Here is a 14,546-nt window from a genome sequence, read left to right as displayed (position 1 = left end):
TAAAGAAATATACATGTATATTAAAAAATTTATACTTTTTTATCTTAAAAAAATTAACAAATAAAAATTAACAATAATTTTTTATATTTATATCTTTTCAAAAACTTCTTTGAATGTGAATAAATAGTAAGAATAATATTATTTAGATTCAATAGATTATAGTTGTGCTTGTAATACATATGTTGCATAGAAAAATATTATTTTAAATTAAAATATTAAAAAAATTTAAATATTATTAATAAATAATAATTTTACAGTAATAGTAAGTGATTGTAAAATTTATAATATATTTATTATTTATCATTCACTTTATGATTTAAACATCAATATGATTTTATTAACAAAAATATTTGTGTAAAAAATATTTTATGTGTGTCATATATAAATAATATTTTTAAAAAAAGTCAATCTCATATTACCTATGTAATAATTAAATTGTGTTAGCCTAATTAAATGATATAAAATAGTAAATAAATTTTTCTATTAAAAATATAAACCAAAATAAATTTTTTAGTTTACTTTATTATTAAATATATTTTTATATTAATCTTATATAACTTCACATAAGTAATATAATAATACAAAAATTTAATTCATAATTGTAGAATAAAGTTCAAGCACACACATATATATATATATATATATATATATATATATATATGCAGGTATGGGGCAGGGTGGGTACTTAGATACCAATCCCCATTAAAATTTGCGGGTTTTTACCCACACCCATACCCGTACCCGTATAGCGGGTAAATACTCTACCCATTGTGGGTAAATTTTGCGGGTGCCCATCGGATACTTTACCCATTGCCATCCCTATTTCATTTTTAATTACTTTTACTTTTATTTATTTATAGTTAACTTTTTTGTCTGACATTAACGGTTTTTCTATTAATTATCTGAATATTCTATAAAAAATAAATAAGAGGGTAATTGTATTAAATATCTTTAAAATATTGAGAAATATTTAATATGTTTTGTTGAAGAATATTAATTTGTAGACACTTGCTCTGTTTAATAAAAATGAAGATAAGGAGTTTCTTACAACTTTTCGTTCAAAAGCACGCTATAAGCCATGAAAAATTTAAAAAATTATCCTTATTTTCCGGATAATCACCTAAATATCTCTCTCCTAATTGATTTTGTCAATTTTCTATAATCTCTCTCTTCACATAAAAATAGAATAATTTATTATTTTTCTTTTGGCCTATGCATCGTTGATGTTGCTTTGCGCATTAGGAAAAAATTCTCACGGTGCAAGTCATAACTATGTGTTCACAATTTTTTTTCATTTGAAGTGTATTAAAAACAAAAATACCATGTAATCGTGTTTTATTTAATAACAATCATTAGTTCCATTTTAATATCATTAATTTTAAATAACATATAATAGTAATTATTACATTAAATATTTAAAATGGTTCCTAAAATTTTTTATAGGCTTAATTTAGACTTTTAGAATATAGAATTCATTAAATGGTAAACTAAATCGTAATATTTATTGCCATTTCATTTACCCGAGATGTTGACATCACTATTATTATATTTTTGTGGGAACAAATATATGTGTTAGAGTAAAACTTATATTTTTATATGCATCAGCCAAATGATAACGTGAACTTATTTTGTTTATGCAAAACACGACAATGAAATGGAATTAATGTGATGTTTTTAATAATTAATATCGTTATTTAGGTTCTTAAAAATTTTGATAAACTTAATTTAGTCTTAAAAAAAGTTAAATGATTTATAATATTTTTGTGAGACAAATAGTCTCTATTAAACAATTTATACGTAACTTACCTTCATAATTACTTGAGTTAATTTACATATTTCAAAATACTAAAACCAATCTCTGGAGACCAATTTCATAAATAAAATACGTTTTTTAAAAGTTATTGATTATATAAAAGTTCGTGAAGTTATCCTAGTTATTTATTGGATTACATAAACAGTTTTGTTAAGTTAAACAATAGTATTTTAATAAAAAGACTAACATGTTTCACGAGAAAAAATTTCAGAACTATTTAATAATTTTCTTTTTTTCAAATATTAAAATTGGTCTAAACAAATTTTTAGGGACCATTTATATATTCACTTTAGTGTTGTTTGCTATTTGAAATTAATATATAATGTTAAATTGGAATTAATAATTATTATTAAATAAAACACATAATATAGGTCATTTACCTTTTCAATATACTGGAAGTAAAAATAACATGTGAAAGCAATATGACATTCTTTTCCTTAATCACAGGGCATCAGAGTTAATTAGCACATAGGCGAAAAGTAGTAGCAAGCTCAATTATTTTAGTGGGAAAATAGGTTATAAGAGATTGAAGAAACCAACAAAACAAATATGAGAGAAATATAAAAGTAAATATTTAACTTCAAAAGTTAACAAAATGTAACAAAATATTTGAAGCATGACACATTATGCTTGTTAATATAACGTGTCAATTGAAGAATTAAATTCAAAATTAGGGCAATGGTCTAGTGATCAAGTGTCTAGTTTGGTTCTATACAAGGGATTTATATTACTCACTTTTGAAATTCAGTTTAATAATAATAATAATAAAATTCAGCACCGGTTCAAACTAGCTTAAGATCCGTTCATACTTATTCAAGTATATATACAACTTCTTTTTAGAAAAAACCTGTACACATAATAAAAATTATCTATATTAATTACGTTATCGATTTATCAGTTATTGGTCTAACTCGACTTATATGACTTTGAGTGAATCAACGCAATTCCTATAATATAAAGACATAAAATAAAAACTAGAAGATTTAACAGCAGTGTAAAACTTTATTACGTTTATATGTGTATAAATAATCTATTTATCTCAAAATTGTGTATTTAAACTTTACTATATACAAACGACAGTTGTGAACCATATGCTCTTAGAAAAGGAATTAAGAAAATATGAACATTAAATTGGATAAAAGAATTTATCATAGATTCATATGTACGAGGTCTCTCTCACAATTCACTATACTCACTTCAAAAGGTTGAAATTTTGTTTCCTCACTTCATGCAAAAATGTTTTCGCTGTAGAATTAATTAGTGATTAATGATAAATGACTTACAGCGGAAAATTAGAATCGGATAAAAGATCAGAGCTCGATTATAGCCTCGGAGTCTCTTTATTAAATAGCATCTTAATTGATCACAGGCTGTCTTAAGACTTGGAAGCATTTAGATTAATTATATTTTGGGTCAACTGAAAAAAACTCAAACCATTAACTAATTTTCTTAAGCACAATTAAGGGCAACCGTTTGTATCTTCAACATTTCGTACATACTCGTTTCAAGACAAGTACAATTGAAGAGTCATACTTTTTACTTATGGGTGCAAAACTATTTATTATTTAAGACATATTGAATTATTTTATGCGGAACTTTCACAGTGTCATCATTGTGCATCAGGTGCATTCCAATTTTACATGACTAATTAATGTTATTACATGAGATATACATTATATTCCCTTAATTTTACTCTATCAATATAAATATTAACTTAAGTGTTGGTTTATCGTATCTATAAACACCACCCCTGCATCCTCAACTCCGAGTATGCCAATATTGGGATAACTTGATCATACGTATTATATTAGACTTGTCGTCCATGGCCCAATCAGAATGAGAGCGATACTAGATCTTTACCCAATTATTTTTCATATCTTATTAAATCTTTTTTTTTTACTTAAAAGATTAAAAAGTAAATATATTTTATTCTGTAGTAACATATTTTATAATAATTATTTGTGCTCGTATCTTCTTAATTAAAAGGGTATGACTTACATTTATTTTACTTTTTATAATCTATTTTAATAATTTTTTTATTTAACACTTTGCTTTTTTAACTAGAGCTTCAACAACATTTGGCAACAATTTTCTTATAAAATATATGAATTGCTGAATCTTGTCAATGAAATGTGCAATATTTAATGCTTTTGTTTTGACTTTTAATTCCTGTAATTTGAGTTTGTTCATTGAATCAAACGGTTTGTAAATTTAAATCAAAGCAAAATCAAATAAAAAATTCACGCACACGTGCGTAACACATTATTAAAAAAATTATTTTTATTGAAGAAAGTCTACGCTAACAAAAAATTATCTTAATACTTAATAAATTTTTGTATGTTATTAAATAATAATTTTTTATAATACAAGTTTGAGTGAAAATGATATTTTGATAGGGTGATTTTGAGAATAAAAAGACACACCTTAAAATTACTTAATGAATTCAGTTTATAGAAATTGTGAAAAGACTTAATTATAATAATTTGAAATAATAAAAGATTTAGTGCGACAATTAAAGAAAAAAAAACTGGGAAAAATATTCAGGACAAATTATAAAAATATAAGTAAATCTTTCTAATGTTAAATTATAAAGACATTTAAATTTTGTATAAATAAAATCAAAATTATCAATTTTTTCATGTTTTAAATAAGTTTATATAATTTATTAAACTTTTTAAGTGTATGTTTACAGGACGTAATGCAAAAAATAACGACTAACAGCATTAAAGTAAATATGAAATAAAATTAATATACCTTAAATTGGTTTTTGATTTAAATAAGTTGGACCCTTCTCTTAAATTATTTAGTGAAAAATATCTGACGTGGATCACTTAAATATATTTTTAAATATAAATCAGCGCAAACAGCCCAACAGTATGGTTGAATTGAGAAAAGGTATATTGTGTCAGTTTGCTGTATATTACCTCATTTAGTAGAACACTATGCTTTATAGTCGCTACCCATTATGGACCGATACTCACAGCGATGGAGAAAAGTTACCAACTAGGAGGGGGACAGTGGAGGTGATGTCATAGCATTAATTCTTCTGCTCAATCTATTACTCTACATTATTGCTATTTTTAACTCATGATTCTGGACAAAATTTAGTTATAATTTTTTAGCTGCTTTTATATTTTTTCTTGATTAAAATTAGAGTTTTATTTTAATAACTTACCTTACAACAACATTAAATACATATTCCTTTTATATAAGTAAGATTATGGTTTTAATTAATGTACAGTACATAAACACCAAAAATTTATCTTTGTTTATGTTGTACAGCAAGCTTCTTTTTCGATTTGTTAATGCGTTCACGTTCTTATAAAATCAAATTCGCGACTTTTAATTGAGTTGTATTACAAGTTACACCGATTGAATTTGGTTCTCTCTTCAAGAATAAATATTGTTGCTTAAACTTTGAAATTTGATATTTTATTTAAAATTTAAAATAAAACAAATATAGATTATGTATTATTATTATTATATACATAAAATATATATTTAAATTACAAATTCAAATTGTTTCCTATATTTTTTTGTATTAATCTTGTTAATTACTTGCGAAATAAACAAAAGTAGGTGGGAATTTACTTATTTCAGCAATAAGTTTTGTCAAACTCAGTTTTTATTGTTTTTCATGGACATTAAATTATATCAATTTAATTATTAAATTAAATTTTTTTGTTAAAAGTATTAGTTTTATAAAACATCCTACAATTGAAGAATCACTTAATAATTCATCAATTAATGTCATTTTAACGGATACAATACTTTTTAAAATAAATAAATACGGATTGTAAAATCATAATATATTTATGGATGTTTGATTTATTTAAAAATTAGTATGCATGATTATGAAAATAACGTACTATAATTTAATAATTATATTTATAAATTTTATAGTTTATTATGAATTATCAAGTAAAAAATAACCTAAAACCCACTCTTAAAGTTAAAAATTTACAAAATATTAATTAATTATAGTTATATTTTTATAACTTTAAATAAAGTTAGTCACTCTTTACTAATTAGTACTAATTAAGTCAGTATATTGATGTATGGAATGCTAGTAACGATATTTTTAATACGTTCTTTAATATAATTTGATCAGAGATGTGCAGTATATTCATCTCAATAGAAATATTATTGATAAAAAAAATTAAATATTCAATTTATTAATTTTCATATTAAAAAAATTGATATTACTACATCCCTGTTATTTCTTACAAACTTTAGTCAGAGACTCAAAATCCTTATTTCATTTCAAATATCTTAGAATTGATAGTTAAGAATTAAAATTGACTATTTTAAAAATTTATTATATTATTTTTGTTAGTTTACTAATAATACTATATAATTTATTTTTTAATATATGTGTGTGTGTATATATATATATATATATATATATATAAGGATATCTGCCAAAAAAAATGATAAATAATTCCTTTCACTAAAAAAATACTATGTTATTGATATATCGTATATATATTTTTTAATAAAAGTTTATAATTTTCAAATTTTATTATGTATATTTAAGTAATATTTTTAAAAATTAACTTAAAATAGGCATATAAATAATAATTATTTATGATATTTTATTACTCATTGAAAAGTTTGTAAAAGAAATAATATTTTCTTTGATAATAATAACCATTGTGAATATTGCCTGTTAAATTTTTTTTTATAATTCATTAATAATAAAATTAATATCTGTTAAATTTATATTTTATAAAATAAAAATATAAAAATAAATAATTCTTACATAAACTTGTTTAATATTTTTGGTCTAGACTTTTTAGAAATTTTAAACACGACCCATTGGACTATGTTAGTGTTTTTAAGACGTAAGTTTTACTGAATTTTCAAATAAGAACAAATTTAAACATGATCTATTTATTTGGATTAATGCTTTTTTCAAAATATGACTTAGCTTTTATTAAAATTTTCACTGATTTGAAAACTTATCTAAAAATATGCTTAAATGATAAAATTTATTAAATAGTATTACAATATATTTTTTAAACAATACGTAGTTTCAAGTTTGAGTATCAATCAATATAGCTATATTAAATCCTAGGATAGAAAACTTTGTTATTCACAACTTACAATGACTTAGTTTAAATAAGATTGCATTGAATGAAAGATACATGTGGTTTAGAAGAAGAAAAATTTAAGCTTATGACCAGCTAATTATTTGAGGTTTTATTTTAAAGTTTAAAAAAAAATATTTGAAAAACAAAAGATAAGAATTAATACAAAATTCCTGAAAATGAAGAAGTTTTAAAACACATAATTAATAAAGTTTCAAAGAGTTTATAAATATTTCTCTCTCGTTCAATATATTATAAATAAAAATAAATATCATGTAATTTTTTTCTTCAAAACCAAAATTTAAACAGTAAATTAATAAATTTATGATGTGAGTTAGATCATATATAATTTAAACTTAAATGTATTCATAATTAAATTTTTTTAATAGTGAAATCATATTACTAATGTCGACATAAAAGCTCAACATTATAGTTAAAGTATTATCAAATCGTGTTCGAATAAAAGATATATATGTTTCAAATTCACCCAATTCCCTTATTTCTGCTTATTGCTGTGTACTTCAAAACATAGAAGAAAAAGAAGAAGCAAATAACACAAATTATAAATTAAAAAAAAACTCTGAAAAGTTATAAAAGCTAGAAAAAAGCTCAACCTCGATTTCATTCCGGGTCAAATCAAATTTTCCTATCAAAATTAAAATGAAACCCAACAGTTACTTGCTATATAAGTTTTATGGACATGTTTACGTTGAAATCTCTTTTACCAACAAAGTGCATATTATTTTCATAATTTATTGTTTTAAGAAATAATTTTGTTAATGGATAATTATAATATATCAATTAAAATCTCAAAAAAAAAACTTTAGTAAAATGAAATTTAAAACATACAAAAATAGTAAAATTTTATTGAAAAATTTATGTTTTTAAAATAATAACATATAATTTCTTAATTTTTTAAAATTTTATATGTTTAAAATTAATTTAAAATAAATATTTATATTTTTTATAAAAATATTAACAATTACATTAAAGGATAACATATAAAAACGACCGGAGTATTTTGTTCGCAGCTTACAAGTCAAACCAACTATAGACCAGACTCAACCTTTATCTTAAAGAAAATTCCTTTGCTAACAAACGTAATAGCGATATTAATTAAGAAGCTAGTAATAAACATTGATATTTTTTTAATTCTAATTTTATAATAAACATTAATTAGTGTCCATAATGCATTAATTCGGGATTTAAAAGTAATTTTAATAAAAAAATGTTAGTAATATATTTTTATTAAGCTTTTTAATTTATCGATTTCTTAATTAATGTTTTTAAAACACTAATTAAAAAATGTTAAAACTCTTATCAAATAACTTTAAAGATACCTGTTACGATTTCATTTTTGAAAACTTCCATCTGTTCACACTCGCGTTTGGATTAGAGTATTACAAACGTGCAATGAAGTTCGATGGCTATAAATTTCTAAAAAAGACATGACCAACTAACATGAAAAAATTCGAGCCAACGAAATAGAGCTATTAAATAAAGTTGATTCGTATTTAGTTGAGAAAATATAAAATTTAAACTATAAATTTCAAGATTGGATTACAGTCAAATTTTTTAATTTGATTTGATAAGCCTGAAATTGATAAAAATCTATAAAAAAAAAAAAAGGTATTTAAAAATTTAGCACGTTAAAATTGATCATTTGCAACAAAGTAATATGAATAGACGGAGTGGTCTGGTTTGGTAGTTATAAATAAAATGCTTATTATAAAAAGTGAATGGATTAAGAAAAGTTGGAATGGCAATAGTGGTAAAAAAGGAAAAGAGAGGGATAAATTAATAAAGTGGGGATTTCAGATTTGGTAATTGGCAATGAAGAAGCTTTATGAGAGTAGTTGCAAACTGGGGGAGGGGATATGTGGTATAGGGCGCGTCGTGAGTCGTGACTCGCTTTTTCTTTTCACCATTTTCGTGACGTTGATGAGTCAAATGGAGGTATTGTTTTGCTTTGGGTCGGTATGGCCAGGATTTGTTTCATTTAGGGGAGGTTATATGTATTATGCCTATATCGTATCTTCTTGGACCAATAAATAACTTGTAATTATTATTATGTTACGGAAAGCAATACCACGGTATGGTTCAGGTGAGCCACTTCCAAGCTTGCCCAATTCTCTCTCGTTTTCTTCTTCTATTTTTAAGGTTCTATTTATTTTTAATATTTTTTATTTAAATATATTATAAAAACCAATACATTAATAATATTAATATTATATTAAAAATCGTATTTTCTTTATCATAAAAGACAAAAACAAACCCCACTGCCTGGAACCCTGTAAAAATTTCCAAGTGTTTTAACTCGAAATATATTATGTAAAGACAAAAGCGAATGTTGACATTCTCTGTGTTACATGATAACGGGGCATTTTTTTACGGAGGTTAGGAAGGTTCTTGGGTGTAAGGAGTCTCTTTTTTAAACTCGTATTCACTCTTTTATTTATTTTAAATTTATTGATATGAAACTTAGTTTTTAATAATTTATATAATTTTAGGATAACATGATTACATGAACATATAAGAATTAAGATATTTAAACTACCATTGTTGTTTTGTATCTGTTCAGCAATGTGAAAAGCTCAAGGTTGCAACAATGGCAGATATAAGTTGAAGATTCTTACAATTACATCTAAATCAGTTTTTATTAAATAAATTTTATAGTAACGAACAAACTTCAAACTTAATAATAAACCATTAATGAAAGAATTTATTTGGTAGTGGCAAAACCCTATTGGTTAGCTTCCTAACTAAAAAGTATCATACCTAATTAAAGCTTCGTTCATCATCAGGATCTCCATCCATGAGTGCATTTATAAACAACATACTCCCTGGGAAACACGTGGAAATTTTTTTTAATGTAAGATGGTCAATATTATTCACTATCATAATGATATTAGTTTAAAAATATTATTCATTTATAACTATTGTATTTTTTAACATATTTTTAGCATGGTCTTTAACAAGTTTTTAATTATTTTATTGTAAAAGCCTTTCAAGACTTTCCTTATTCTATCCTTAACACTAGAAATGCAAAAAATATTTTTTTAAACAAAATATATATCTACTTAACAATGTCAAAAAATCAATATTATCAACATATTTTCTTTTATACTATCAACCAATTAAAAAATATAACATATATAACTTTAAGAATAGTTATTATAAAATCAATTTTATGAATCCACGCATCACATAAAAATATATATAATAATAATAATAAAACCATAGTTATAGTAATTTGCATTCATTATTTGTAAACGATTCTTGTTAGTTAAATGACGAGTAATTTGTATGTGAAGAAATAGATATGATTTGTTTGTATGCGCTTTGTTAAAAAATTGTAGCTAGCTAGTCCCTCAAAGTTGCTTGAAGAAGGTCGATACCATTTAAACATTTATGACACAAATACTAATTCCTTGTCATTTTCGTTCAGTTTTGGTAAGCAAGTTGCGTTGGAAATTATAGTTCAAATTGAACTACCAATTGCGTCAAATTTCGCCAGCAACTTAATCACCTGAAAGCAAGATATCAAGGAAGCCTATATGCTTAAACTTTATTTCTAAAACATAGGGACGTGTTTACACTTTAAGTTGGTGCTATATTTCGTGTTAAATAATTAAGCATTTTGTCATCAAACACCTAAAAGAACGCAAACGAAACCTAGGAAATGGGTCTAGTGACTCAAGTGGATTGTAGGACAGCTTTTTGTATTTGATATATCTCGTTAGTTGACTTTTCAATTGCCCTTCTTGAATGTAAATTAAGTATAATTTTTGTTAATATTTTTTAATTCTGTTTATTTTGTCAGGTTAGGAAACTAATTTTTTTCTCAAAAGATAAAAGATAGAAAAATTGAAGAGTAGTATATGTGGGGCTGTGAAATTAAATGTTTAAGAAGTGTTTTTTTTTCTTTCAATATGCTATATGATTTTTCTGAGATTAAACATTTTTTTAATTAAATCTTAATTCAATTTTAAAATTATCCATTTATCTCTTTAAGTTAATATTGTTTAATGTTAAATATTTATTATTATTAATATTTTTATTTATAAAACTATTAATTCAAAATAGTTATATAATATTTTTAAATTATATTTTAAAATATTATTTTAATTTAATAATACCTGGATAGAAATATTAGTTTTCTGACATGTATCTAATAAGTTTTTTAAAAAATTATTAATAAAAATAAGAACATTTATTATCTTAAAATCACAAAAAATAATAATTAATACATGTTTTTAGAGGTTAACTTAAAGTATTTAATAAGATCTCTTAATATATACTTTTAAATGCGTATTTTGAAAAAATAGAAAAAATAATAATAAAACTAGTTTGTTTAGGCTACGCTCTTCTTGAAGTTTCAAAAAGTATGGAAATTCTTGGGGATCTGGTGAAGACGGGATTTAATATGATGTTTATAGTTTTGAAATTTAATAACTTTATGTTTGACATTTGACAATAAGGTAACTCGACCATTCTACATGCACCAGCCAACAAAATAGAGGTATTTTCCAATTCAATCTGTTGATATTTTAAAAAATGTTAACAATTGAATTTAAATAATTCAAAGTAAAAAATTATTTTAAAAAATCAATTAAAATATAAATGTATAAAAATATTATACTTTTTTATAAATTTTATTATTATTATTATATCCATAAAATGTTACAAGGATAGAAGTTAAATATTTAACAATATCAGATAGGTTATTTTTCTTCTATAACTTTATTATACTTTTATCTTTTATATTTTAATGAAAAATGTAAACTTTAAATATTAGGATTGGTTGACAAGTAATCAAAAGTAAAAAAATTTTACTAAAAATTTATTATTTTGAGAATATAAAGTATAATAAATGTTATATTTTTAATAAACTTTTTAATTTTAGATATTTAAAATTAGGTACACGAGTTGAAGTTAATATATATATATATATATATATATATAAATTTATGGATAATTTTATATCTTCAATTTTAATTGTCCACATCTAATTTTCATAACTTTTTAATTATTTAAATTAAATTTCTCACTCGAAGATTTCATCCAATAATTAATACAGACATAAGATATCATTAATATATATCGATTTATAAAAGTAAGGTATATAAATAATTAAATAAAAAAAATATTTTATATATTTTATTGAGATATTTTATGCATTATTCGTCTAATTCATACAAATTAATAGTATGTCACATTTTTAATTATAATATGAGATTTTGGTACACAGCAAGTCAGGCTAATCAGCCGTCCATAGACCAAGTTAGGAGTTGAGCAACAAAAAATATATAAATTAATAAAAATGTAAAAAATTAAGTAAAATTTTTAATCAACATAAAAGGATCATATTATATGTTCTGTAAACTAAAAGTTCACGATAAATAGTAAATAATATTAACTCGCAAAAAAATATTATATACGAAGCCTTGTTTATTTAAAATAAAAAATAATAATATTTTTGCTGAGATAACTGGTTCATACCATTGTTTGGGCTAATTTTAGTTGGTTTATAACCGATATTTTTCTTTTATAAATTATTCAACTGTTCGAATTGGGATCCAATTGATCTAAACAACCGATCCAATTTAGTTGTTAAAATAATCATAAAAAATATTAAAGGAAATTACATCTTGAAGTCAATAAGGAAGATATTTCTCTCATAAAAACAATGTGTTGAAATGAATATTTTGCGCTTGATAAAAAGAGTAATATAAGAATAATTAAACCAAAAGAAAAAAAAAAGACTCTGACAAATGAAAATAATTTAAATATTGTAAGAAATTATAAACTTATATGGCATTCAAATATGGTTTTTATTCTAATTTTGTTTGTTTTAACGTAATACTTCAATAAAAAAACGCGTAAAAAAAAATACAAAAACTTATCACCAATCTCTCTTTCTTCCGTATTTAAGAAATGACTCAGGTTACAATATTTTATTATAGTAATAATAAAAATAATAAATATAAATTATTATTGTTTATTTAAACAGTGATTGATATTTTTGAAAAAAAAATATTTTTAAGTAATTACGTAATTATTATTTAATTTTTAATTTTAATTATTCATTCTCGATTTTACAGTCAAAATTTATAATTTTTATTAAGATTATTTTAATAGATACATTCTTTATATGCTTGTGCTAATATCTCTACTATAATTCTATGAATCAAAATTCACACACATTAAAGCATATAAATTAAAAATGTAATCAAACCTTATGATTACTTAAAGCATAACAAATTTTGATTATTAAATTATTTAAATTTTATTATACATAATTACTAAGATAACATTATACGATATAGGTAATTTTCTTTTTACAAAGTTAATTCTCAGAAAACGTATGTCAATTTAATGTGAATTATATTTGATATCCATTAATTCAATCTGTTTATCAACTTAGTTGTTCCTTCAATCATTGACCAATTTGTTAATTTTGGGCATAAAACAAAAAAAGTGAACTCTCAACTTGTTGCACAACTGGGATAATTGATATGCTTACACAGTACTTGCATGGTCACATCACCAATTTGCGAATGCAATTTCAGCGGCAATGCATAGCTTGCACGATTTACCATCACCGATTTGGATATGCAGATAATATAATACAGCTCATACCCATTTTGCGATTACAAATTAAGCACTCACCACACGACAGTTCATTTTTTGGCAACTAAATTTGAGTGCAAATATTAGTGTGACCAAGTGACAGCCAGATAAATAATAATTAAGTCATTAGATACTTTCTCTTACCATTAATTTGGTCTAAGGGGGAGGAACGTGTCTAATTTAAAATTATATTCTACTGAAATTAAGGGGAGGTCGTGGGTAATCAATTTTTATTTTTAAAATATAAATTTAAAATAAACATATAAGATTAAAAATAAAAAAATTTTAACCTCTTGAAAGATCCAAACAATTTTCATCATCATTAATATCACCATAGTAAATGACCTTCATTCTTACACGATCATTGCTGATGTTGCTGTCGCTTTCCCACCCTATAATTGCCTTCCCTATTAAACAATTCCCAACAAAGAAAGTAAGGAGCACTCTATAATTTAAATTTAATATAAAGACTTAAACATTTTTAAAATTTTAAAACTAATAACCATACCATAGAAGACCTAATTTTATAGTCTTTATTAAACCACCCTAATTATGTCGTTAATCAATGACCGGACTATCGAAATTTACAAATTTAGAAATCATGTATAGTTGAATTATGAATTTTAACAACAATAAATTAGATTATGATTTTTTTACAGTATACGTTTTTTAAAAAATTTATATGATATAAACATCAAATTAGATTAACATGGCCTAAAAGTTTGATTCGAATACGAAAAAAAAAACTTATCGATTTCTCAAAAATCAAATTAGTGCTATTGCTAATTAGACAAAACGAGTATCGAATTGAGATATGGCAAGTCTTGAAAGGCTCTAAAAATATGAATATGGTAATGAAAAACTTATGGATGGGTGGTCTTTACAATAAATCTATAATTAAAACATTTTAATTAAATATCATGTAGTGTTTTTAGGAATTAAACCGCCATTATTGAAATAAAAATGGTTTTGAGAACTCTCAAATTGGTAAATCATCGTTAAGGTGGGCC

Source organism: Abrus precatorius, unplaced genomic scaffold (genome assembly GCF_003935025.1).
Source record: "Abrus precatorius isolate BTA unplaced genomic scaffold, Abrus_2018 Scaffold6, whole genome shotgun sequence".
NCBI classification, from domain to species: Eukaryota; Viridiplantae; Streptophyta; class Magnoliopsida; order Fabales; family Fabaceae; genus Abrus; species Abrus precatorius.
The sequence above is the reverse complement of the archived record's forward strand: the minus strand, read 5'-3'. Positions refer to the sequence as shown.